The 24,637-nt window shown below is 42.5% G+C and overlaps 1 protein-coding gene across 4 annotated transcripts in view; it reads left to right on the top strand.

The window, feature by feature from the left end:
* Positions 1-17,489: 17,489 nt before the first annotated feature.
* LNX1 (ligand of numb-protein X 1) overlaps positions 17,490-24,637 on the top strand; it is a 170,076-nt gene continuing 162,928 nt past the window's right edge. For 2 of the 4 annotated variants that reach the window (XM_036895253.2, XM_036895254.2), the window contains exon 1: positions 17,492-17,800. The gene's annotated coding sequence lies outside the window, so the exon portion shown is untranslated. Of the gene's footprint in view, positions 17,801-24,637 lie in introns of all 4 variants that reach the window. The other 2 variants (XM_036895260.2, XM_036895258.2) reach the window with 2 other exon arrangements.

Genomic DNA, 24,637 nt, shown 5'->3' with positions numbered 1-24,637 from the left:
TTTTCATTGTCACTTGGGAAACAAATAAACCACTGCATGTGTCCACTAGCTTCCAATATAATTGTTGCCTCAAGGGCTCCGGGAAGTTTCAAACTGACCCTGTGTGCAGAATAGTATCCTCTGGCCATACAAACAATTTGAGAAGAGATGGAAGAAAATAAGATACATACATACCCAGTTTTGAATCTGAGAGTGAGTCTGTGTCATGCCACTTACAGGTTAAATCCCTTCTCCGGTTTCAAGAAGAACACGCTGTCTGAAATCTCAGGTTCCCAGGCAACATCACCTTCTACATTTTCCAGCTGTTTGCTCACTGCTTCTTGGAGCAAAGGGAGCTGTTTATAGCTAATTATGATTACCCAGGATCTAGTAGGAGAACCTCACAATACAAATAGGGAAGCTTTGAGTGAAGTTTTTCTAAATCAGAACCTAAGAAGAAAAAGGATGACCATTCCATGTTGTGCATCAGGAAGTAGACAAGAATCAAATTAAACAAAAATCAAAGTATCCCTTGAGTATTTTAGAGTGAGGCCAATTAAGTGTTGGCCTAGGGTACCGAGGCAGGCTGGAGATTTCCTTTTTTGGAGACCTCGTAGCAATAAATATGTGACTATCTGACAGGATTTGTGTATGTGATTGTCCCCATGAAGGCAAAGAAATAGACTCCATCAGTTTCCCTATCTCTGGTCATGCAGAGTTGATTTTCTACTTTATTTTAGGAGGAAAACCAACTGGTGACTAGCCTCTCTCTCCCTCCCTATCCTTACTACCACCAACTGTGGCATTTTAAAAATTCATCACCTATATCTACAGGTTGTCATTTTCAGAGCCCAAGTTATGCAATAGATGAGGGCTGGGTCCCTGAAAAGGGAAACCCAGGTAGGAGGACGAGGGACACATGGGTCAGATTCCTTCCACCTGGAAACTGAGTCTTCTCTGGGGAAAGATTACTTTCTCTAGACCTGCACTCTCTGATAAGTCAGCCACCAGCCACATGTAGCTATGCAAATTTAAGTTAATTAAACTAGGTATGGCTGTCTCAAGAGACCACACAGATACAGACAGACAGTACTGACCACATAACTAGCTCCTGCCTTTCAGCTTTCTGCGATGTTCAATAGTGGTAACAAAAAGTACAGATTGCCTCAAGAACATATGGAAATGAATTTTTCTTTAAAAATAGTCTGTTTTAGAATCACAGAACTCAAGAATAGACTAACAGGTACCAAAGGGAAAGGGACTGGGGAGGATGGGTGGGTAGGGAAGAATGGGGGGGGAGAAGTAGGGGGTATTAAGATTAGCATGCATGGGGGGGTAGGAGAAAAGGGAGGGCTATACAACACAGAGAAGGCAAGTAGTGATTCTACAACATTTTGCTATGCTGATGGACAGTGACTGTAAAGGGGTTTATAGGGGGGACCTGGTATAGGGGAGAGCCTAGTAAACATAATATTCGTCATGTAAGTGTAGATTAGTGATACCAAAAAAAAAAAAAAAAAGGGCAGTTCCTGTGTGGTAACTTCCAATGAGTTCTACACAAGAGTATAAAGGGCATATAAAAGTGTAGGCAAAGAGCCTGTTTGTGTTTATACAGAGGATCAAAGCCTAATTGGGCTAACCCGAAAATGAACTAAGATACGATATGAAAAAGAACTTCCAACATCAGCACTCTCTGGAAGACTCATGCCAGAAGATGATCATCAAAAAACCCAACAAACATCCACGCACTGCTACAGGTGTAGATGCACTCATCCCACCAGTTTCTGGACTTGCCATGGGAATGAGGAAGGCGATATCTAAGCTGGCCTGTGCATACAGTAAAACAACAAATTTGACTGGATCTATACTGTTGGAACTCAATCAAGAATTAGGAGAAGTGCAAATTGTAGCGCTTCAAAATCTTACAACTACAGACTATTTACTGTTAAAAGAGCATAAGGGATGTGAACATTCCCCAGGAATGGGTTGTTTTAATTTTTCTGATTTCTCTCAGACTGTTCAAGTTCAGTTGGACAATATCCACCATATCATAGATAAGTTTTCACAAATGCCTAAGGTGCCTAACTGGTTTTCTTGGTTTCACTGGAGATGGCTGGTAATTACAGGTATGCTTTGGTTATGTAACTATACTCCTATTATGTTAATGTGTGTGCACAATTTAAGTAGTAGCTTAAAACCTATACATGCTGAAGTTACTCTACAAGAAGATATGTCAAAGAAATAATCAATCTTCCATGTTTTCTGCCACCTGCTACTTCTATAGCTTTTCTTCTTCCTTCCTAATTACAACCCTTAAATAGAATTCGTGCCTCATATCAAATTTACTGAGTATCATAATTCTTCCAAGTGGTAAAGATACCTCAAGACAAATGCTGGGCATAGAAGCCACAGGGCATAAATATGCAAGGAAATAAAAAGCTAACCATTTCAAACAATAAGGCTTCTCTCTCACTTACCAACTTTACATTTCCTGTATGGCCCCAGAAGATGACTGGTTAGCCAGAGACGGGTAAGATTCCTCAAGGGAGGAACAACCTAAGACAGGCACAGTCGCAGGGGGGTCATCAGGTGAGAAATTGGGGATCAACAGAGGTGAGGCTTAGAACCTCACCCCCCTGTTCTGAGAGAAATCTTCTGCATACGTGGATGTTTTATTGCCCTTGTCTAGCTTGGATTAACACATAGTCTACAGGCACACACCTGATCATCTACATTTGCTCTCTTACAACACTACACTATGTTTTCTACCTTTATCTTGGATCTATCTACCACTTCAGCATTTTATTAAAAATAATAATAATAAAGAGAGAAATGTGGTATCCACATATAAATCAAGTATAAAAATCAAATGAGTATTCATATTTGAACTGACTGTTTATAGTTCATAATGCAAGAGCAAACCGAAAGTTTCTGTGATGACTGCCCTTGTACTGTTCACTATGTAACTTATTCACTATGTAAGAATTTGTTCTCCATGTAAGAACTTGTTTGTTATGCCTCAGAAGATTGGAGACTGACGAAAATTAGGCTTGGGGTGGATTAATGATTGTGCATTGAGCATTGACTCCCCTATACAGAATTTTATTGTTGTTAACAACCATTTGATCAATAAATATGAGAGATGCCCTCACAAAAAAAAAAAAAGTACACACTTCCAATGGTAAAATAATAAGTAACTGGGATGTAATGAATATAGTCAAGATATTGTAACAGCTTGGTATGGTGATAGCTGGTACCTAGAATTGTCATGTATATAAATGTTGAATCACTATGTTGTACACCTGAAACTAATGTAATGTAATACTGTGTGTCAACTACCCTTCAATAAAAAATAATTATCTAAAAAAAAAAAATAGTCTTTTTTATTTTCATGTGCACAGAAAAAAGTTTAGAAGGGTAGACACCCAGTGACTAGCAGTGAGCCTAGGAGTGGGGCTCTCCAGTCTGCAGTACACAGGAGGGACACGGGCAGAAGGGGAAGGAAGGGGGAAGGAGAGGCCCAGAGACTTTCACTTGTTCCTTTTTCTACTTCTGGGTTATTGAAATTTTTTCTTCAGTGAGGGTGCTTTATTTTTAATGCGAGAAAAGTAATAAAGAGACAAATAAATAAGCAAGCAAATACACACATGGATCCAAAATTCTAGCTAGCCAAGCTCATTTGTCTTCTCTAACAAAGATTGTAAAGAATAATAAACGTTTGGGAAGAAATCTTGTCTGCTCTCACCTGCGTTACGTTTGGTTCCGTCCAGAGCAGCTGGCGTGGTATTGTTTACCCACGGTGTTTGCTGGCTTCAGGTGCTAGCTCTGTAGTTTAAAATTAGCACGAGGCTTGCTGAGAACTTTCCCCTCCTTCACCCTCAGCGCTGGAGGGGCAGAGCTTTGAGTTCTTTGTTTTGCCTGATGACCTTCCTTGCATTCAAGGACTGACTCTTTGTCTTATTTAGAAGTCAAATGCTTGAGATGCTGAGTTTGCTCTTTAGCAATATGGTTAACTAGAAATGGAAAGTTCTCTAAAGCTTAGCTGACCCATTTTGCCCCCTCCAAGTACTTAGCCCTGACTTCTAGGACTTTGCCAGTGGGTATTTTCATTCCCTTGGTCAAGTTGTCAATTTTCTTTTCTTATTTAAAAGAAATCCACTGAGTCATTAATCTCTGAAAATAATATTCTGTAATGTTTTCTCAACTATGTGTCAACTTTTATTGCTGTTGATGAATTATAATGTTCCATACATACAAGTATAAATGACTTTTAAACTTTTTTACCAGTAAGAAGATGAATTATAATGAAAAGTAAGTTTAAAGTTTAAACTTCTTTACCAGTAAAAAGACTTGATAGAAAGATTTATATGATATGTATATATAACATTTCTATGTGACATGCATACAGAGAGAAAGCCTGTGAAGAACAATGAGGAAGGTTGCTGGAGAAGGTGAAGGAGCCTTGGGTTGCACAAAGTGTAAAACCTGTGGAAGAAGAGCCACATGGAAGGGTGACTGGGTAGGAAGCGCTTCAGCCTGCAGTGCATCTTTGAGAAAGTCTCTGCCAGGCCGATGGGGAGTCTTTAGCAAAGCCAGCCCATCAGAGGAGCCCACACTGAGCAGGAATAGCCCAGCTCTAGTTCCCCACGTGGCGCTCAGTCATCAGCAAGAAACAGCCCGGGAAAGCATAGCCTTGGTGTGGCTACACCAAGCAGTGGATCTGATGGTGAGGCAGCAGAGGCTGCCAGTCAGCAGCGATGTCCTCATGGCGGGCCCTTTTGAGAGCTGTGTGGTGCCTTGTATCCATCTGCTGGAGCTGCCATAACAGATACCACAGCCTGGGGGGCTTACACAATAGCAGCGTATTTTCCCCCAGTTCTGGAGGTGAGAAATCCACGATGAAGGTGCCAGTAGGGCTGGTCTCCTCAGCACCGCGAGGGAAGGCTCCGTTGCAGGCCTCTCTCCGTGGCTTACAGTGGGGAGGGTTATTTTCCCAGTGTTCTCACCTGTCTTCCTTCTGTAGGTGTCTGTGTCCATATTTCCCCTTTTGGTAAGGATACTATTGTTATTGGATTAGGGCCCATATTGGATAATGACCTAATTTTAGCTTAGTTACCTCTGTAAAGGCCCTATCTCCAAATAGGGTCACACTCTGAAGTACTGAGGACAGGACTTCAACATATGACTCGGGGATGGGGGGGCACAATGCAACCCGTACCTTGCACCTCCGTGCCCACCAGTCCTCTTATGCCACAAGGCCTGCTTGTCCACGCTGTTGGAGCAGCTCCTTCACATTTCCCATCGGCCTCTCTTCCTGTGAGGAAACCGAGAGCAGAGAAGTGAGCAGGACAGACAACCGCCCACGTGGGCTGCCACTCTTCCTCTCCTCCCACCACGTCGATTCTAAGCTCCCCACCCTGCTGGTGGCTGCTCACCGGATGCTCTGAAATCTCCCCAGACTTATCTACCCACCTGGAGGTTACCATTTAGGGTGGGATAATCTGAAGTAAAAACCTTTTTATTCGTCACTGAAACTGCTTTCAAGATTTCATTCCCTTGAATTATATCCTTTCTTGGAACATCAAAGAATGAGGATCTTGTTTTCCAGTGCACACATGCAGAAATTGTAGCCATTTTAAATTTTTGACCTTTCAAAGTGTAGATGACTGTGTCTTCATGAATAATTATATAAAGACTTGAAAATCAGGCATGGTAAAGGGCAGGGCAGAATATAAGTTTCTTGGCCAAAAGGGGGTAGGGGGCACTTCTAATTCATATTTCTTATTCTCCCTTATTTCAACAAGTAATACTAGGCTTTTGCACAGCCAGCTAAGTTGGACAGCACTTTTTAAAACCAGGGTTCTCATCACTTAAAAAATGAAATAACTTTTTCCCTTTGTACTTTTCTTTTAATATGAATCATTTAAAAATGGTGAAACTTATCATTTATAGCCTTTCTTGTGTTTTTAGCTAAAAGAGTAGAAGCAAGAAGATTTTTATATATGAAATTTGTGCTCTATTTCTTCTTTTAGGATTTCTTGGTTCTGTTTGAAATAAAATTTCAAATTACCCAGGTTATAATTAATTAAATTTTCTGGGAGACAGCATAATGTTGTAATGTTTTAGTTAGGTTGCTTTCTACTATAAGTAACAAAATATCTCCATCAAATGTGGTTTTTAACAAAAAGGAATTTAGTAATCTCACAAAACAAGAATTTGAGAGGTAGGCAGGAAAGATTGGGGTTGGATCAGCAATCTATTAAGGATAGATGCTCTTTTTATTTCTCTACTCTATCATCCTCAAGGTGGGCAACATAGGTGCAAAAAGACTGCTACATTCAAGGCAACAAATATATAACTCAATATCTGTAAGAGAGTGAGGGAGAGAGTATCGCGTTCGCTCCTTGTGGCAGTGACAACAGCGATACATACACAGACCTGGTTCACTTCAGTTCTTTATTGTTGCTCGAAAGGTCGGGAGAAGGTGAGCGAGAAGAAGCAATGAGAGGAAGAAGGGGAGGGGAGGGGAGGGGAGGGGAGGGGAGGGGAGGGGAGGGGAGGGGAGGGGAGGGGAGGGGAGGGGAGGGGAGGGGAGGGGAGGGGAGGGGAGGGGAGGGGAGGGGAGGGGAGGGGAGGGGAGGGGAGGGGAGGGGAGGGGAGGGGAGGGGAGGGGAGGGGAGGGGAGGGGAGGGGAGGGGAGGGGAGGGGAGGGGAGGGGAGGGGAGCTTCTCTTTCCTGCTTATGCCTTATATAAAGGAAGCTGGCCTATGGTGATCAAGATCATGCGTGACCTTTAAGCTGATTGGTAGCATGCCTTCTGCATGAGTTGAGCACGAGCGCGGAAGCATGGGGCAAGCCTATAGGAGCAACTTCCTTATGCTAATGCCACCAAACCAGGAAGGGTGGTGCCCAGGAAGCGGGCGCCATCTTAGGGCATTGGTCAGCTACAGTGGAAGGGCAGTGTTCAGCCATAGTGGGACTCAGCCTCGGCCATAGGCCTGCCCCTACAAGAGAGGTTTCTCCATCTTCTTTTATTAAGAAGGGAAGTCTTCCCCAGAAGTTCCCCAGTTGACCTCTCCTCTGATCCCATTGGCCAACAGTGGGTCAGATGTTCTAGCTGCAAAGGAGGTTGGGAAGAGAATGCATCTCTAGCCTCTTCCAGGAAGGGAGAATGATGGGAGTAAGCAGCCAACCGGTCTCCATACAGAAATCAATATGATCAAAGCCTCTGGAATCCAACTAATTGAATGCTGGCTTCTCTACTTATTATCACTGTAAACTTGAGCAAGTTACCTAATTACTCAGTGCCTTAGTTTCTTCCGATACTGTGTGAATCAAATGCAACAGTATGCATAAAGCCCTTCAAATAGTATCTGCCATATGCTACATGTTAGACATCATTATTATTTGCATGTTTAGAATCACAGAACGTCTCCTGGTACCTAGGGTTCATCTAAACACTTTGCTAAAAATTTGACTGACAAATTGCGTTTAAGTTGTCTTAATGATAAATTTTTATGACAACCACTATTGTTATCTTTAACACTTCAGACTTAATGCTTATTATTCTCATAATTTTTTTAAAAAGCTCTTAGTTGGCAGCCTTATCTATTAAACCTATTTTCGAAAAAGCTCTCAGAGATAGAAGAGTGTCTTTGAGTCCTATGGGAGGAGCCAACCTCCTCCTAGCTTCCGTGTACTCCTCTCCCACATACTCACCCTTGGTATTTTCACATTGCATTCTCTCTACAGCTTAAGAGAAAGTATTTGTTCCACACAGTAATATACCTTATCTCAGTTCTGTTTCCCAATACCCAGGCTTCAAACTAAGGCAAATTCAGGAAGAGAGCATAAACTAGCTATTAGAATTTTCCTTAAAAATTTGATGCACTGTTAGTGAGACGGAATTTCTGAAATAAAATTGGACACATCAAATATTTAAATGCATAATTCCCTTGACACAATTCCATGTCTATGGATATAAGCAATAAAGTTCATAAAGCATTGCTTGCATTAGCAAAAATTTTAATAATTTAAATGTCCATTAATAGTAAATATGTTACATAATTATGGCATTTTCATATTATGAAATATTGAAAAATTTTTAAAACATGAGGAGGATCTATACATACTGACAGGAAATGATGCCCACAATACATTGTTGAGTTTTAAAGCAACAAAATATAGACTGTTATCATATTGTATCAGTTCTGTATAGCTGCATAAGAAACCATCCCTAAAGCTTTAGTGCCTTAAAGCAACAGTCATTTATTGATTTATTGATTGCCATATATGGTTTGGCAATTTGGGCTAGGCTCAGCTAGGATAGCTTGGCTTTGATCTGCATGGTGTTGGCTGAGCTCACTCATATGACTGGGGCCTAAGCAGAGGTGACTAGGGCAGGTCCCTTGGCCTCTTTTTCTACCTTTTCTCTCATCTTCAAGAGGCTAGCACAGGCTGTTCACATAGCAGCAGAATTACCAGAAGGGGAGAGCAGAAAAGGCAAATCTTGCAGCCTTTGTTCAGGGCCCCCACATTGTCATTTCTACCAGTTTCTATTGGTCAAAGCAAATTGTGAGACTAGACCACAATTAGAGAGTGAGAAAATATAGATTCTGCCTCTCACTGGGAGTTGCTGTCTCATAGCCATCATCCAAAATGCCCCTCAACTAACCTCATAAAAAGGGTTTATGCCTTTGCACAGTCCTTTCCCATACGGAACCTGGGCTGACCTGTGTGACCAAGAGAACTTCTTGAGTGTATGATAGTATGTGTCTTCTTAGGCTAGATCTTAATAGCCTTTTCCTCCTTGCTCTCTTGGACCTCTCCCTGTTGGGGCAGTCAGATGCTATTCCATCAGGAAATTCAAGCATCCTTATGAAGAGGAACTCAGTCCTCCTGCCAACAGCTGGCACCAATATAGTAGCTACGGGAGGGAGCCACCTTCAAGTCAATCCTCTAGTCCCTGTCAAATCTTTAAATGGCTGCAACTCCAGCCAGCATCTGACTACAGCTTCACAAGCACCTTTAAGGCCCCCAGAACCACATAGTCAAGCCACTACTAACTCCTGATTCACAGAAACTGTGAGAGAGAGAGTAAATGTTTAGTGTTATTTTGAGCCACTAAGTTTTAGAGCAATTTTTTATGCAACATTACACAATGAATAACAGATGCAAATAATTTGTGATGTGTGTGTAAATGTGTGTACATGTGTGTATAAGTATACATATATAAATACATGCAGATATATCCAGCTAGCTATGTAATGATTATTCCTGGAGCCTGTACATGAGCATGTGTGTGTGTTTGGTGGGGGATGTTGATGTTGGACACTAAAGAGAAGGTCAACTTATATATTTTATTTGAGACTGACCCCTTACTCTTCATACTTGCTTTAATTTTTTCATTAAAAATGTTTAACTTGTATGATTTTTTAACCAAAAATAATTTCTCTTGATATTCCAAAGCATTTGTATGTAAACATGTGTGTGAGCAGTTGGGGTGGAGAAAGAGGTTGTAGACTAGGGTCAGGTGAAGATCCTGGCTATAGGGACTTGCCTTTTCCCTACACTCCACCCCTCCAGGATTCTTACCTCATAATCTATGCAGACTCAATCTTTCATGATGGTTCCTGTGTGAGAAAGCTGGAGCATTGTAACCAGATTCCATAACATAATAATATGTTCCTCGTTCATGACTGAGAGTGTCCATAAGGCCTATAACAGAGAGGATGGCAACACAAAGAGGGGGTATGACTTTATTCAGTTCTCTGTAATCCATGGTTATATGCTAGGAGTCTTCTGGATTTTTACTGGCTGCACCAAGGAATTAAAAGGACTGTGGGTAGGATTTATAATCCCCACATTCTCCAGTTCTTGGAGGATTTCTCCAATCTATTTATGCCCTCCAGGCTATTTGTATTGTTTGGTATTAGTCATCACCTGCTGAGGCACAGGCAAAGCTATGGGCAGGTGTTTAGCATGTGCCCTCAGAACTGCCCTCATCACATGTATTCTCAGTCTGAACTCACCTGCAGTGGTCTGCAGCCATAGGTCCTACGGATGTCTATCCCAAAAATATATTCAGGTATGGGAGAGATACACACAGTATACTCCTTTGGGGGTAGATGCCCTATTCCCAATGGGACTTGGGCTTGTTTTGCTCTAATAGTCTTACCCTCAGATCCATCTATAACAGAGGGGGTCCTGGGAAGCCACTCAGGATTGCCATAAGTCAGTGAGTATTCAGCTCCTATTGTCTACCAGAGCCAGGACACATTGTACATTCTCTGGAGACCAATGAATTGATATTTAAACACGTGGCCTCTGGTCCTCACCTGGACGCCCCCCTCAGTGACCATATCACCCAATCGTCTTCCTGTGAGGGTCCAGGCGAGGTCAGCTCACACTCCAGCAGGAAGTTTTGCAGACACATAGGCCAGACTTGTGGCTCCATCTCCAGCCTCTGTTTCATTGTCCTCAGTGGCCAGAACTGCTGTTCCAGTTTCAGTTGTTGCCATAGCTCCAGTAAGATTCTATGTGACTTCCCATCTAATTTCTTTCTGCTCCCGCCCCTATTAAATCAATCCATATCTGGGTCCTCATGACCTTCATGGGGCCCTTTAAGCCCTTCCTCTGAGCAGTGAGCTGTACTGCCTTCTATTCCCACATTGCTTCAGCCTCCCCCAAATTTGCCACAGCATGGGTAACCGCATTATGGGTTACCCTATGTAAGGGGCAAGAATGGCCACTAAGGGCCCATAGAGGGACAAGGGAGTATTTATGGCATCATATTCCTCATCTCCACTGTAAACAGCTCCTCACTCAGGTCAAAATTTATTGGGTTATAAATGGCATTTTTCATGTCCAACTCTCATAACACCTGTTGGAGCTTGCATACATCTGCCATCTAGTGGGGGAAGATGGTAAGTCACCCTGACTGGGCCATACAGTGTGAAGGACAGACATCAGCCATTCAAGAAGGGAATGGGTCCTGGGGGTCTAGTGTGCTGCCACAGGCATGATGAGCTGTCAAGGAAGCCAGCTTTTCCATCTCTGATCCAGACAGGATGATGCTATCCACCCCTACATCCTAAAGGCACAGAAGCCAGAGTGAATTTGTCCGGGGCTGAAACCCTCAGGCAAGACAGAGGTACAAACCCATTTAAGAGTTTTTACAGTCCTTCTTGCATGACTGCTCTGGATGTTTAAGTTCTAGTAACTGTACAACACGCCCCCAGAACATCAGCACAAGCTTGGTGTACTGGGATGAATGCTCTCTGACCAAGTATAGCATTGAGACTATAGTAATAAGGCAACTACAGTGAGATGTAAGCATCATTTTCCTTTTAAATGAGATTTTCCCAAAAGACATCCAACCTAGTCATTGAAGTACAATTAGTACATACAGCTGGATCTAGTTTAAAACACGAAGAATCTGAAAAAACAAACACAAAATGGGGCCCAGCTGTCTGAACTAGTTTACAAATATCCACATTTAAAAACAAAATGTTCCTATATGTTTTCCAATCACTTTTTCATTGCAATGTGGTTTTAAAAATCAACCAATCCAATCAATTAGTTAATGCAATTGACTGGGCCTCTTTAAAATAAGGCATCTAAAGGCTTTTGTCCCTTTAAAACAGAGATAAGTGTCACAGAATCTTGGGATTTTTTTTCAAGGTCTGAAATAACTCCATGAATTTCTTTGTGTTTTATAATAAACCTGAGTGCCCTTCACATTGTTATTTCCATTCATAATATTTATTACTGCTTTTTACATTTATTTATTAAGTGTTGACAGTATCCTCAGGGTTGGAGGCAAAATCCTAAAGGAGATGATAGTCTGCCTAATAGACAGTTTTTTTTTTTCTTCTCTATGACTGTTCCAGAATGTACAGTATTTAGGGTCTTGGAATTTCAAGGAAGTAGTTTTGCTTCCAGGGAAAATATCCTTAACTTCAAATAAGGCATGAAATAAAGAAATATATGTGTAAAGATGACATCTTCCTAACTGCTGGTGATCATAATTTCCAATATTTTCTCAGAATTTCTAATATTTGTGACATAGTGGAAGAGTTTAAATCTATGTGTTCTTCCCACTCTAATTAAAAACTCAGAGATATTGTAAATAAAATCTGATTTTTCTTGATGTAACAACTCATTTTATTTATTCTTACTGCTTTTAGTTCAATCCCTGCCCCCAACCCCCTTCAAGACACTAATCTGGGGCATCTAATGTGTATAAATATAAGAAAGATAGCATTTCCCCAAAGACTGCAAACTGAGTTTTCAATGTGGTTTTGAGCAAGTCCCCTACATCCTCCCAGGCATGTTCCCTTCAATGATATTCTTCTTTGTGAGCAAAGCATGATGAAACTATTACATGGATGACAAAAGTATAGACCAGAAATCCTAGATAGGATGTATGGGTGTTCATTTGATTGGGTTGACTCAAGGGCAAAGCTGCTGGGTATAAAATTCCTCAACAGAATTTGTCTAGGTTTTGTTGAAAAATCTAGTTTGTAGGAAGACTGGTTTTGGAGACAAGGCAAATACTTGATTTGTATACTTTCAGATTCCTGTGTGAGATTTATTTCATACACATTTTATACACAGGTATAGACAAGTTCTTTATGAAAGATACAAAACATAACACAAATGACTGAAGCTGGGGGGAAGGGAGTATCTCCTTCTGACAGAGGACAGAAATACAGAGCCAAGAGGAGATCTTAATATAGGATCTGCTTTCTGAGGAGCTGGACTGAGAACCATGCAGAGCTTCATGCTGCCTCCCTGAAATGAGACACACAAGAGCCGGACTTCTCTAACCAATGAGAGAGCAGAAAATGGAAGCAAGAACGAAGACCTGTGTCAGCTGGCCTGTTGTCTTCACATGACCTAAAACAGGAGACCAGAGGCTGCATAGATCCCTTCTCCCTTTACCCGTCTCACAATACAAAATCCAAGAGGCAAAGGGAAAGAGGCCCTTGCTTTTCAACGTAGCAGCCAGTACCTCAAGGAAGGGTGCCCAGGGAAGAACCTGCTGTCTCAATCACGTCGGTCATTACAACTCATATTGGGAGCTGGGGAGGCTGGAAGTGTGATTCCATATCGATCCTTCCTGGGGAATGAATCAAAGTTTCTTCTAAAATATGGGCAGGAAAATAAATGTTTCCTGGCTCTGCCTCAACACAAATAAATACAACCCCTGTGTGAATAAATTATCTCATTGGCATTCCCAATGCTCTCCAGGACCCAAACTGAGATGAGAAGTCACGGAGGGTGTGGCTGGTGATGAGTCAGCATATATTTGAAAAATCATATAAAATATAAAATAGGCAACTCCCACCTAGAATGAGTTTTGGTTCTGAGGATTTTTTTTTTTTGGTATGTTGGTTGTTAGACTTTGGAACATATTTTTCTCTATAAACTGATATTCTAAATCTAAGTGGTTTTTGGCTTCCCAAAGCTGGCTCCCCCAAAATTTTTATGACAGAACAGTTTTCACCCTTCCCTATTATCTTCGTGGGGAATGAATTACAAAATCTAACATGGTAATCCAGAAACACATTAGTCCTAGGTCCACACCAATTCACTCCCTGTTTCTCCCCCAAACTGCTTTCCTGGGCTTTGGAACAGCTCTCCCAGAGGCAATGAAAGTGGTTCCCCAGAAAGGAGGACATGGTTAGATTCTCTAAGACTAGGGTTACTTGTTAATTTTCTATATTTGCAAAGGAAAACTATATCTGCATCTAAACAAGAACCAGTAAGTACCTCTCAACAGCTATTTAAGAAACTCTTCCTTAAGTGATCTGAATTGAGAGGAAAAGACTTTTCTCATTCAATTACTCATTCCTTCATTCAATCTATTATGGGCCCTTTTGTGTACCAGCCCCTGAACATGTAGTTGTGAGCAAAATGGGCACAGTTCCTGCCTTCATGGAAGAAACCTAGTTGTAAGTGGAGGGGTAAGTATAGGAAGATAAACTATATGTTATATATTAAGCAAATACACAAATAAATAATATATGTACAAATGTTATCAAGTACTATAAAGAAGATGGCAATTGGGGGTGGAGGAAGGGTGTCTCTAGAAAGTGACACTTGATCCAAGATCTGAAAGAAGAAGAGAGGGAGTTTGTGTGTTTTGGGCCAGGCTGGAGGAGGTCAGTACAAGCCAATCTAGGAACAGCTGAGCTGCGAGATGTAGAAAAGCTTGGAGTGTTCAAGAAGTTGACAGCAAGCCAGCGTGGTGGGAATGTGCTGAGGTGGAGAGTGTAGCCAAGGCATCGTTGGAAAGGGGAGCAGGGACCAAATCATGCCAAACCTAGTGGGCCAAGTTAGAGATTTTATATTTCCTACTTAGTGCCCTGGAAAGCCTGGAGGCTTTTAGATAGACTAATGGCACAATCTGAATTATTTTTTTAAAAGCCTAGCCTGGCTGAAATGTGGAGTATGGGTTTGGCCGAGGGACTGAGAGCAGGAAGGGAAGTGGGGAGACCAGCTGGGAGAGTACCACAGCAATCCAGGTGAGGGCTGGGGGAAGGTGGGCATCGCGGGTGGCGGGCAGGAGGCAGTGGTTGCTATCAATACGGATCTTGGAGGTGGGGTTGACAGCACATACTCCTCGATTGGATGTGTGACTGGAGAGGCTGAGTGAGGGTGACTTCCTGTCACCTGGGTGGAGGGAAGGGCCATTTACTGAGATGGAAGGGAACAGGGGGAACGGCAAGTGGAGATGAGGGACTGGCTTTGCGTGTGTGAAGTCTGAGATGCTGTGAGACGCAGGAATGCAGCTGGAAATTCAGAAGAGAGGTCTGAGCCAGGATACAGATGTGGGGGTTGTAGGCACAGAGATGGTATTTAGGGCCTCAGAGTGGAGCTTCAGACTCCTCACTGCCTCCCCTATTCGTTGGCATGGGTGGGTAAGCTCTGAGTTTACATGCTTAGAGAGGGGAAAGGAAAGCAATTGGTGCCTAATGGTTCAAATGAACCATTTCCTGCTTCCTATTGTGATAAATCCATGTTCACCCTGAACATCTTGAAGGGTAAAAATGGGCCTGAGAGAAAGCTAGCTCAGGTTTTGATTTCTCTATCACAGAATACTGAAACATCTCTGTCATTTTATATTCTTCAGATTTAATATCCCTCCCTCAAAATGCATAAAAAATAAGGACATTTTCTTTGGGCACAACTAGGCATGTTACTTTTCTGAGACACTCAACAAATGGGCCATTTTTCCTTGCATGGTGAAGGTATATGTGCTTTCCCATAATGATCAGGATTTTAATTGCATCTGGACACTTCTGCTGAGTTGGAGCCTGTCACTCACCTGGGATGTCCCACACCAAACAGAAAGGATGCTCTAAAACCATGGAGTTTGAGCAGACCCAGGTCTCTCCACACGGAGCTGCCAGGGAGTGAGTAATTCTGGCTTTGGAGAGGGCACATTTGTAAAGCTAAATTAATATGTCCTGTTTTACATCTGTGACTTCTCTCTGTTTCCAGTTTTAAATAGTTAACTGCTGTGGTTACATGACCATGCAAAAAAATTTTTTGGAGGTGTGTGTTTATTGTCAATCCCGGAATGGACTCAACTCTTGGAACCAATTCAATCAGTACTGATCCAGATGCTTACAGGAATGAAGGAGAAATCAAATCCATCTACCTTACCTCTCTGAATGGAAAACCCCAAGGCTTCTGAAAGTCCCCAAATCTGCTATCTTTATTTTCTGGGGATGAAAAGCTGTGAAGCAGATGAGGAACATGAAAGCTCCCATTTCACCAGCTACTTTCCAGTGTTTTTGTTTTTTTTGTTTCATATAATAAGGTCGAAAAGGCCCCTTTGACTGTTGTAAATTGCCCTTCCTCATCAAAGACCTCAAAGACTGGGGCCTGTAAACGTATCTAGACACTGTGTTTGGTAGTAAACCACTGGGAAAGAAAACTGAAATGATATCTAAACTAAATGCCCAGACCCTTTCCAGTCTCCTATATGACCATAATTTCAGTCATAAGTCTGTCATCTCTGTTGAGAACAAAAGGCTGACCAACCTCAAGTTTTAAGGCTTATGTGGCCCCAGAGCAAAATACCTCAGGACTCCACCAAACTAAATCCAAGGGTAAAAAGGGTGAGCAGCTGCCCTGATGTCACAACTCCTTCATTTACAAAAATAGATCACTTGGACCCCTCTGGGGGCATCTCCCTGCCTCCTAATTAATGGTTTTGCTTTCCTTTGACCAGTGGCTAGCTTCACTGGGAACTGCCGTGGCACAGGAGAACTAAATGCTGATAATGGCAAGTAAAGATGAAGCCAATAAAAACATAAAATGTTGCAGTTTGACCTCAGGACTGAAAACACATGTGCCCATATCTTACCACTAAGTGGAAGTTTCCAGGCCAGGAATTTAGTGTTGTTCATCCTGTGGATTTTTGATTAAAAGAATTTGGAACTGTTAGGCTCCTAAAGTCAGAAGGAAAAACTCAATCAGTCCATGACCAGAGCCACCCAAAGGCCAAGAGATTTACAGGGCACCTCCTTGTGGGTAAATTAGAATCCCAGAGGAGAGCCGGCAGCACCGCTCAGAGTAGAGGGGCGGGGGTGCCCAGCCTTTCGTATGTCCTCTAATTCACAACTCTGGGGGCAGGCTGCTAACTAATCAGTGACCATGTTTCTGTTTAGAGCTAATCTTCAGCCATCACCAGAGCTGTTAGACGATGGAGGTGCTCAAGTTGAGCACTGGGAAAAGCAAGGCGCAGGAAAGCACACTTCCAGAAAGGCGACTTTTATACTTTCAACCAGCTGGGTCACTTTTCAGGGGTGATTTAATCCCTAGAATCCTCATTTTTTTTCATCTACAAAATGGGAATGGTAATTATAGGATTGTGTTAAAAATTAAATGAAATAATGCAGGCCAGGTAGTTAGCACAGGACCCGGCAGACAGTTAAGTGCACAATAAACATCAGCAAAGACTCTGTTGGCCCTGCTGCTGATGTTGATGTTGCAGAGTAAGCAGAAAATATCCTTATTTAAACAATAATCCTGTATCTTTAGAGTTAAAAGTCTTAACTAGTGTCACTGTAAAGTTGCTCATTCTTTTTCTTTGTCTACTAGCATTAGCCAATGTTCAGTTATAGGGACACTGCCCATGGAAAATCTTTGAAAGTTTTGGCAAGGCACTGGAATGGAACAGGATTGCTTGATTGGTCTGGGATTGATTTCAGTGCACGCTTCTTGGCATATGTAAAAGAAAAAAGATGCCCAGGTTTCTGAGGCCCAACTAGGCAGTAGCCCCTAACTACAGAGGAACTGATCCTGGCATGATGGTGTCTCAGGCCTAGTGATGACCTGAGGTGCAGTGACCCTGTGTTTATTTCCTTGTTGATTTCCCTTTCCTGGCTCCAAGCTCATTTTCCCAGTGCCTGCAGGAAAACAACATCCAGGGGTGTGGTAGGCCTGACTTGGCAGCCCTACAGGTGAACAAAAGGATCCCAGCTTTGTCAAGAGCAGAAGGAAGTTCAAAGAAGCCCCAGCCCCATCCAAAGCAGAGCAGATCTGTCCCGGATGCTCAGGAGTGGCTGCTCTGTGGGGCTGCTCTCAGGGCTATGGATCAGCATTACGCGAAGCATTGCAGAAGGGGCAGGGGGTGAGCTGCGGACACCAGGGCAGGGTGGTTTTCCTGCATGCCCCGAAGACGAACATAAGAGAGAAAAAGAAAATTGTCTTGGGCTGCTGCTGAGTCAGAAGAGCTCAGCTCCCAAACAGACTGTCCCCTGAGGCCTCACACAGCTGAGGACTGATCCGCAATGCAGAAAAGGTAAGAGGCCTGGTTCTTCCACCAGGTCACATCTCACGGAGTTTGTTAAAACTGCCCCTGACTCCTGCAGCCAGGCCTCCTACCCTACCCCTAACCCGCACGCACACACACACACCCAAGTTGTTGAGAACAACATGGGAGATAGAAATACCTAGTTATGTCTGTTTCAAAACACTCTAGAAAGGCCTTAGGACATTTATTCTCTTTATGTCCATTTTTTTCCCCCCACTGGTCTTCATGGAAACCTTCTTCCTTTACTTTCAATAATAAAAAGTGCTTTTTATTTTATTTTTACTGGCCAGACAGATCAGTAAAAACAAGCAATCCCATTAATGGTGACTGGATAACATTATTCTTTGTCAGTATTCAAACACATCCCCAGGTTTTGTTTCATTTCCCAGTAGGAATAGGCTTGCCATTGCTGTTTAACGCATGCAGAGACTTGGGTCCAGAGAAATTGTGATTTGCCCAACAGCATGTAGGTGGGTGAGTGACAGACAGCACACTTGTTTCCATTACTGCCTCTTTTCAGTAGAATGGTGACTCTATTTTCTCAAGCAAATAGGAGACTACATTCTCTGCCACATATTCTAGCAACTGATGTGAAGAGAGGATGGAATTTTAGAAACTGGAACTCTCCTGGAAAATCCAGAAAATAGTCACAGTATCCAGTAAAATATGCTACTTACCCATGTTGACTTCTATCCCTGGCATTGAATCCAGTTCAACATATGTTGATAAACTAGGTCCTCTGGGCCCATCACTGGGTCATGTGCCAGGGCAGGTGCAGATTCTGTGCCTGAGGAGTGCTGAGGGATAGCAGGGTGGAGGCTAGGGGCTTGGGGCTGATGCTGGATTGAGGGGAGCTTCCCACCTGGCTTACCCTAAAGTGGGCACGGACTGAGGCAGAGAATTTCAGATCAGTGTCACTCCCCATGCTGGAGTTGGCTCAGTGAACATTAAAGCAAGGCTGTGGCAACAGAGCAGGGGATGAGGAGCCTTTTCTGGGAACTAAACCGTCTGAACTTAAATACTGGTTCCACTACCCACTAGCTCTGTGACCTCAGTTTTCAGATATGTAAAGGGGAATAATTACAATACCTATCTCAATGGAGTTGTCCTAAGGTTTAGATGGTAATGCATGTGAAGCATTTGATGGCACATAATAAGTGCTCAATAAATACTAACAATTATAATTACCATGTGCCTGGCTCTGTGGAGATGTTGGGATATATGTAAGAGGTGCCCTGCCCTCAATTTGTTCAGACCAAAACATTGTGAGTTAGTTGTGTGCAACTAATTATATGCAGTGTGATAAGTGCTCTGGGATCCTGATGGAAGGATCTGCTAAGTCTGTGTACTTTGGAGTGAATGTTCTGGGCAGCCCATTGGGGAGATGGGAGGAGGTCTCATGTAGAGGCCTTGTGTCCCAGAAGGTGGGTGTAGGACAGTGAAAAGACCTGAGAAGATTTTATTTTGAATCCCAACTTTATCCTCTGTCAGATGCATATGGTATGACTGTCTTAGTCTGCTAGGGCTGCCATAAGAAAATACCACAATGTAGGTGGCTTAAAAAACAGAACTGTATTTTCTCGCAATTGTGGAGGCTGAAGCTCAAGACTGAGGTGTCGACAGACTGGGTTGCTCCTGAGCCTCTCTCCTGGGCTTGCAGGTGGCCGCCTTTCCCTGTGTCCTCACCTGGCCATCCCACTGTGCAAGAGCACCCCTGTTTTTTTGTGTGTCCAAATTTCTTCTTTTAAAAGGATACCTGTCAGACTGGATTAGGCCCCACCCTAATGGTGTCATTTCCACTTAATAACCTCTTCAGAGATTTTGTCTCCAGACCCAGCCACACTCTGATATACTGCGGGTTAGGGCTTCACCATACAAATTTGGGGGCACACAGTTCAGCTCATACCAATGACAGAGTCACTAAACCTCTCTGAGCCGTCATTTCCTCATCTAGAAAATGGGTACAATACTCACTGAGATGAACCAATTGTGATGATTATAAAAAGACCATATAAAAGACCTGTCCCAGTTTCTGACCCACTGAAGGCACCGAACAGGTTTTAAGTTCTCATTATTAGCCTTTGGGACCAGGCCTCAAGTGAACAGGGAACCCCCTGCAAAATCCACATGCCAGATGAACACTGAAGAGTTGGCCCTTAGTTACCCCCATGGACTCCCTGGGTGGGCGGATAAGGGGCCCTCTGTGTTTCCACTTCCTGTTCTGGCAGGAGGGCTTCTCCTCAGGCAAGTTAAATGGTTGGCATGACCCACCTGCAGATAACACGTGTTATCTCGTTATCCGGGGAACTGTCCGTTCTTCACTGCATCAGTTGAGAATACCCATCTCCTGCACCTCAGCAGAGAACCAGCATGCGGCAGATACACCCTCATTCCCTCATTCTGCTTCTGGAGCAGCCACTCTAAGCTCTGTCTGCCCAAAGCAGCCTCTGGGTACCTGGGCCCTGGAAAGTCTGGAAAACATTATAATTCTAACCTAACATATTCATTACATGTAGATATGTGTGTGTGTGTGTATGTATATATATAATTTTTAGAAATCTAAAACTTACAGAAAAGTTGTAGATGCAGTATAGTTTGGAGAATTTTCCACTATATTTTTCCTGAACCCTTTGAGAGTAAGCTGCCCAAAATACCTCATCTTCCCCAGATACTTTGGTGTGCATTTTCTATAAACAAAGACATTCACAACCATCATTTGATCCTCAGACCAATTCACGTTTTTGCCAGTTGTCCCAATAATATCCTTTCTAGCAAAAGAATATTTTCAGAATCCAGTGTTGCATTTAGTTGTCCTTAGTCTGACTCAATATGGACCCATTCCTTAGTATTTCCTTCACTTTAATGACCTTGATGCTTTTTAAAAATGCCAGTTATTCTGGAAAACATTCTTCACCTTGGGCTTGTCTGAGTTTCCTCATGCTTAGGTTCCAGTTATGCAACTTTGACAAGAATATCACAGAAATCTTGCTCTGTTCTCATTGCATCCTATCAGGTGGCAGTGGTTTTAAATTTCACTGAGATCACTTGATTAAAGTGGTGTCTGCTAGGGTTCCCCACTGTAAAGTTACTCCTCTTCCTTTTTTAATTAATAAGTGTTCTGTAGAGAAGTACTTTGAAGTTATGTGAATATCTCATTCCTCATCAAACTTTCAATGTGCCCTTTTGACATGTTACCATCATTCTTTGAGCATTTCCTTATTTCCTGGTGCAATCAGATGTTCTAGCCTTAAAATCAGCTATTTCTTTTAGTGGAGTCAGTCATTAGTTCCTTTTAGTGGAGAATGATTTAGAAACCAAAGTCTGATTGCCAGGTGTATTCATTCTCAGACTCTATCAGTGGACAGAGCTAGGATGTATGTGTGTGTGTTTATTTCTGTATTGAAAACCACAAATTCACACTGGCACTCCCCATTCCAATCCAGTACCACTGGGTTCATTCTAGTCTTTTCCTTTTCCATCTCTGTAAGTCCCTTCTCTAACACTGTTAGAGTGCCTGGCTCCTGTTGTCCTTGATACATGTGGTCAGTCCCCAGCTGCTATCCTGACTCCCACCACTTTCCCCTGCTCATTCTGCTGGGGTTCTGACTCTCCATGCCAGGCTGCCTCTCCCAGGGATCCCTTCCTCTGCCCATGCAGACGCTGGCACGTGGACTAGGCCGGCCTTCTGTGTGGCTAGCCTTACCCTGCTTAGGCTGTGACACCCTGTTTGGGACACTGTTAAGTGCTCCACCCCCTACATGGACGACTACCTTACTCAGACCAACAAAATGGTTTGAAAGACTGAATTATTTAGGAAGAGAAGGGAAGGGAAAGAAGGCATTCATTTAATTTTGACATTTTTGAGAAGCTCAGAAGTCACTCTGTGACCCATGATATGCAGGAAGCAGAGCAGACCCCCCCATGCAGAGAGGGCACATGTCCCAGGGCCAGGCTAAGGGACCAAGCTTCACACTGTTGGTTCTGTTCCATTCAACACTGCTCTCATCTGTATGAGTGTGGGCTGCTCACTGCTCAGGGTACTGATAACATTTCCAAGGTGAAAACTATTTGGGCAATCACTATTTACTCTTAAATTCTAGTCCAGGCCCTTGCTCATTTATTTACTCAAAACTGGATGTTAAACCCAAGTGCTTGGCTAGGATGGGATTTGGAGATTAAAACCTTGGTCTCTGCCCTCAGTCCACTGTGGGAAGCAGCCAGGAGTCACACGTTACAATTCCGTCTAGCACAGTGCAATGTGAGCTGTTTTGACAGGCCACCTTGGGAGGGCACCTAACCCAGAAGGGGCAGGCAGAGACGAGGGGCCCATGGGGACTCCTGAATGACTAGGGAATACCGGGGTAAGGGAGGGCTGGCAGGGAGCCAAAGGGAGTGGAGTGTTGGGGGGGTGTGTGCCAGAGCAAGGTGGTGGGCTAGAAAGGCAAGTGCAGGCTGGTGGAGGTGAGCCTGCATGGCAGGCCAACAAGGCTGGACTTTAGACTTCAGAACAAGAGGCTATGGAGCCAGAGGCTTTCTTGGTTCAAATCCTGGCCTTTCAATTACGAGCTGTGTGGTCTTAGGCAGGTTATGGCTCTGTGCCTCAGTTTCCTGGACGAAAACTTGATATTATAATAGTATGTACCTCACAGGATTGGTATAAGGATTAAATGAGTTCTTTTACATAGTACACAGAAAAAACGCATAACATATACAAGGCATATGTAAATATTAGGTGTGATTATTTTCCAATAAATGGATTTTTAAAAGATTAGGGCACTGACAAAGCAGAGGCACCAAAAAACATCATTGATTAAGAGTGAGAGACATTTAAAGAATGTTTTCGAACATTTCAAAAGAAACTCTGAAATCATTATCTTGAGAAAAACCAGAGTTTTCTTGCATTTTTGTAAGCCTATTTTATGGCTTACTGTTGTTTTTCTTTTAGCCTATTTTTGGGGATGGGAGGCCACCATAATCTTTTCATTGTTTTGGCTTCCAGATGTCCTGATGTTATAAAAAAGACCTATATGGAGGAGACCTCTTCTACAGGTCTTTCGTTCATTGAGATCTGCTAGGAGTGGCCACTGCATACACTCTTTGAGCTCCAGGCCAATAGAAATGGTCATGATTGTTCTACCAAACCTAGCATGACCTAGGCTACCCCAAAGCTGATAGAGGGTCATCTTGAAAGTCAATGATCACTAAAACAATTCTGCATCCTGACTGTGGAGGTGAGGGGTGGAAGGGTGGAGACTGGAGGCATTCTTGAAACTGTCTTAAAGCTCTATTTGAAATAGGAGCTGGCAGTCTTTCATCAGTGGCATTCTAGCCTAGTGTCCCTGGAGCTGTGCAGCAGTCCTCTTCCTATAGTCCACACACCCTGAGAACCAGGGGAGCCAAACTAGGAGCTCTAGTATGCCTACACCGAGTCAAAATTAAAAACTTCTGTGGTCAAAGGACACAGTCAACATAGTGAAAGGCAACCCATGGACTGGGAGAAAATCTTTGCAAACCGTATATCTACTAAGGGGTTAATATCCAGAACATATGAAGAAGTCGTATAATTCAACAATAAAAAAACATACGATCTGATTTTAAAGTTAGCAAAATAGACATTTTTTCAAAGAAATGATTTGCAGGTAGCAAAAAAAAAAAGAAAAAATTCTCAATCTCACTAATCATTAGGAATATGCAAATCAAAAACACAATGAAATACCACCTCACACCCATTATGATGGCTGCTATCAAAAAAAAACATAAAATAACAACTGTAAGCAAGGATGTGCAGAACTTGGAACACTTGTGTACTGTTAGTGGGAATGTAATATGGTGAAGGGGCTATGGAAAATGCTATGGTGATTCCTCAAAAGTTAAAAATAGAAATACCATATGATGCAGCAACTCCACTTCTGGGTATATACCCAAAGCGATTGAAAGCAAGGACTCAAAAAGATGTACACCCATGTTCACAGAAGCATTGCTCACAATAGGCAAGGGATGGAAGAAACCCAAAAGTCAGTGGACAGATGAATGAATAAACAAAACATGGCATATACATATAATGGAATACTATTCATCCTTAAAAGGAAGGAGATCTGACACATACTACCTGGATGAGCCTTGAGGATAGTATATTAAGTGAAATAAGCCAGTTACAATAAGACAAATACTGTGATTCCACTCAGAGGCACCTAGAATAACCAAGTACATAGAGATAGAAAATAGAATGGTGGTTGCCAGGGACTGGTGGTGGGGGATGGGAATGGGGTGTTACTATTTAATGGGGATAGAGTTTTAGCTGGTGAAGAAGAAAAGAGTTCTTTTTTTTTTTTAGATAATTATTTTTTATTGAAGGGTAATTGACGCACAGTATTACATTACATTAGTTTCAAGTGTACAACACAGTGATAAAACATTTATATACATAATTCTAGGTTCCAGCTATCACCCTACCAAGCTGTTACAATATCTTGACTATATTCCTTATGCTATACATTACATCCCGGTTACTTATTTATTTTACCATTGGAAGTCTGTCCTATTTTTTTTTTTTTTTGTGAGGGCATCTCTCATATTTATTGATCAAATGGTTGTTAACGACAATAAAATTCTGTATAGGGGAGTCAATGCTCAATGCACAATCATTAATCCACCCCAAGCCTAATTTTCATCAGTCTCCAATCTTCTGAGGCATAACAAACAAGTTCTTACATGGAGAACAAATTCTTACATAATGAATAAGTTACATAGTGAACAGTACAAGGGCAGTCATCACAGAAACTTTCGGTTTTGCTCATGCATTATGAACTATAAACAGTCAGTTCA

Source organism: Manis pentadactyla, chromosome 5 (genome assembly GCF_030020395.1).
Source record: "Manis pentadactyla isolate mManPen7 chromosome 5, mManPen7.hap1, whole genome shotgun sequence".
Taxonomy (NCBI): domain Eukaryota; kingdom Metazoa; phylum Chordata; class Mammalia; order Pholidota; family Manidae; genus Manis; species Manis pentadactyla.
The sequence above is the reverse complement of the archived record's forward strand: the minus strand, read 5'-3'. Positions and strand labels throughout refer to the sequence as shown.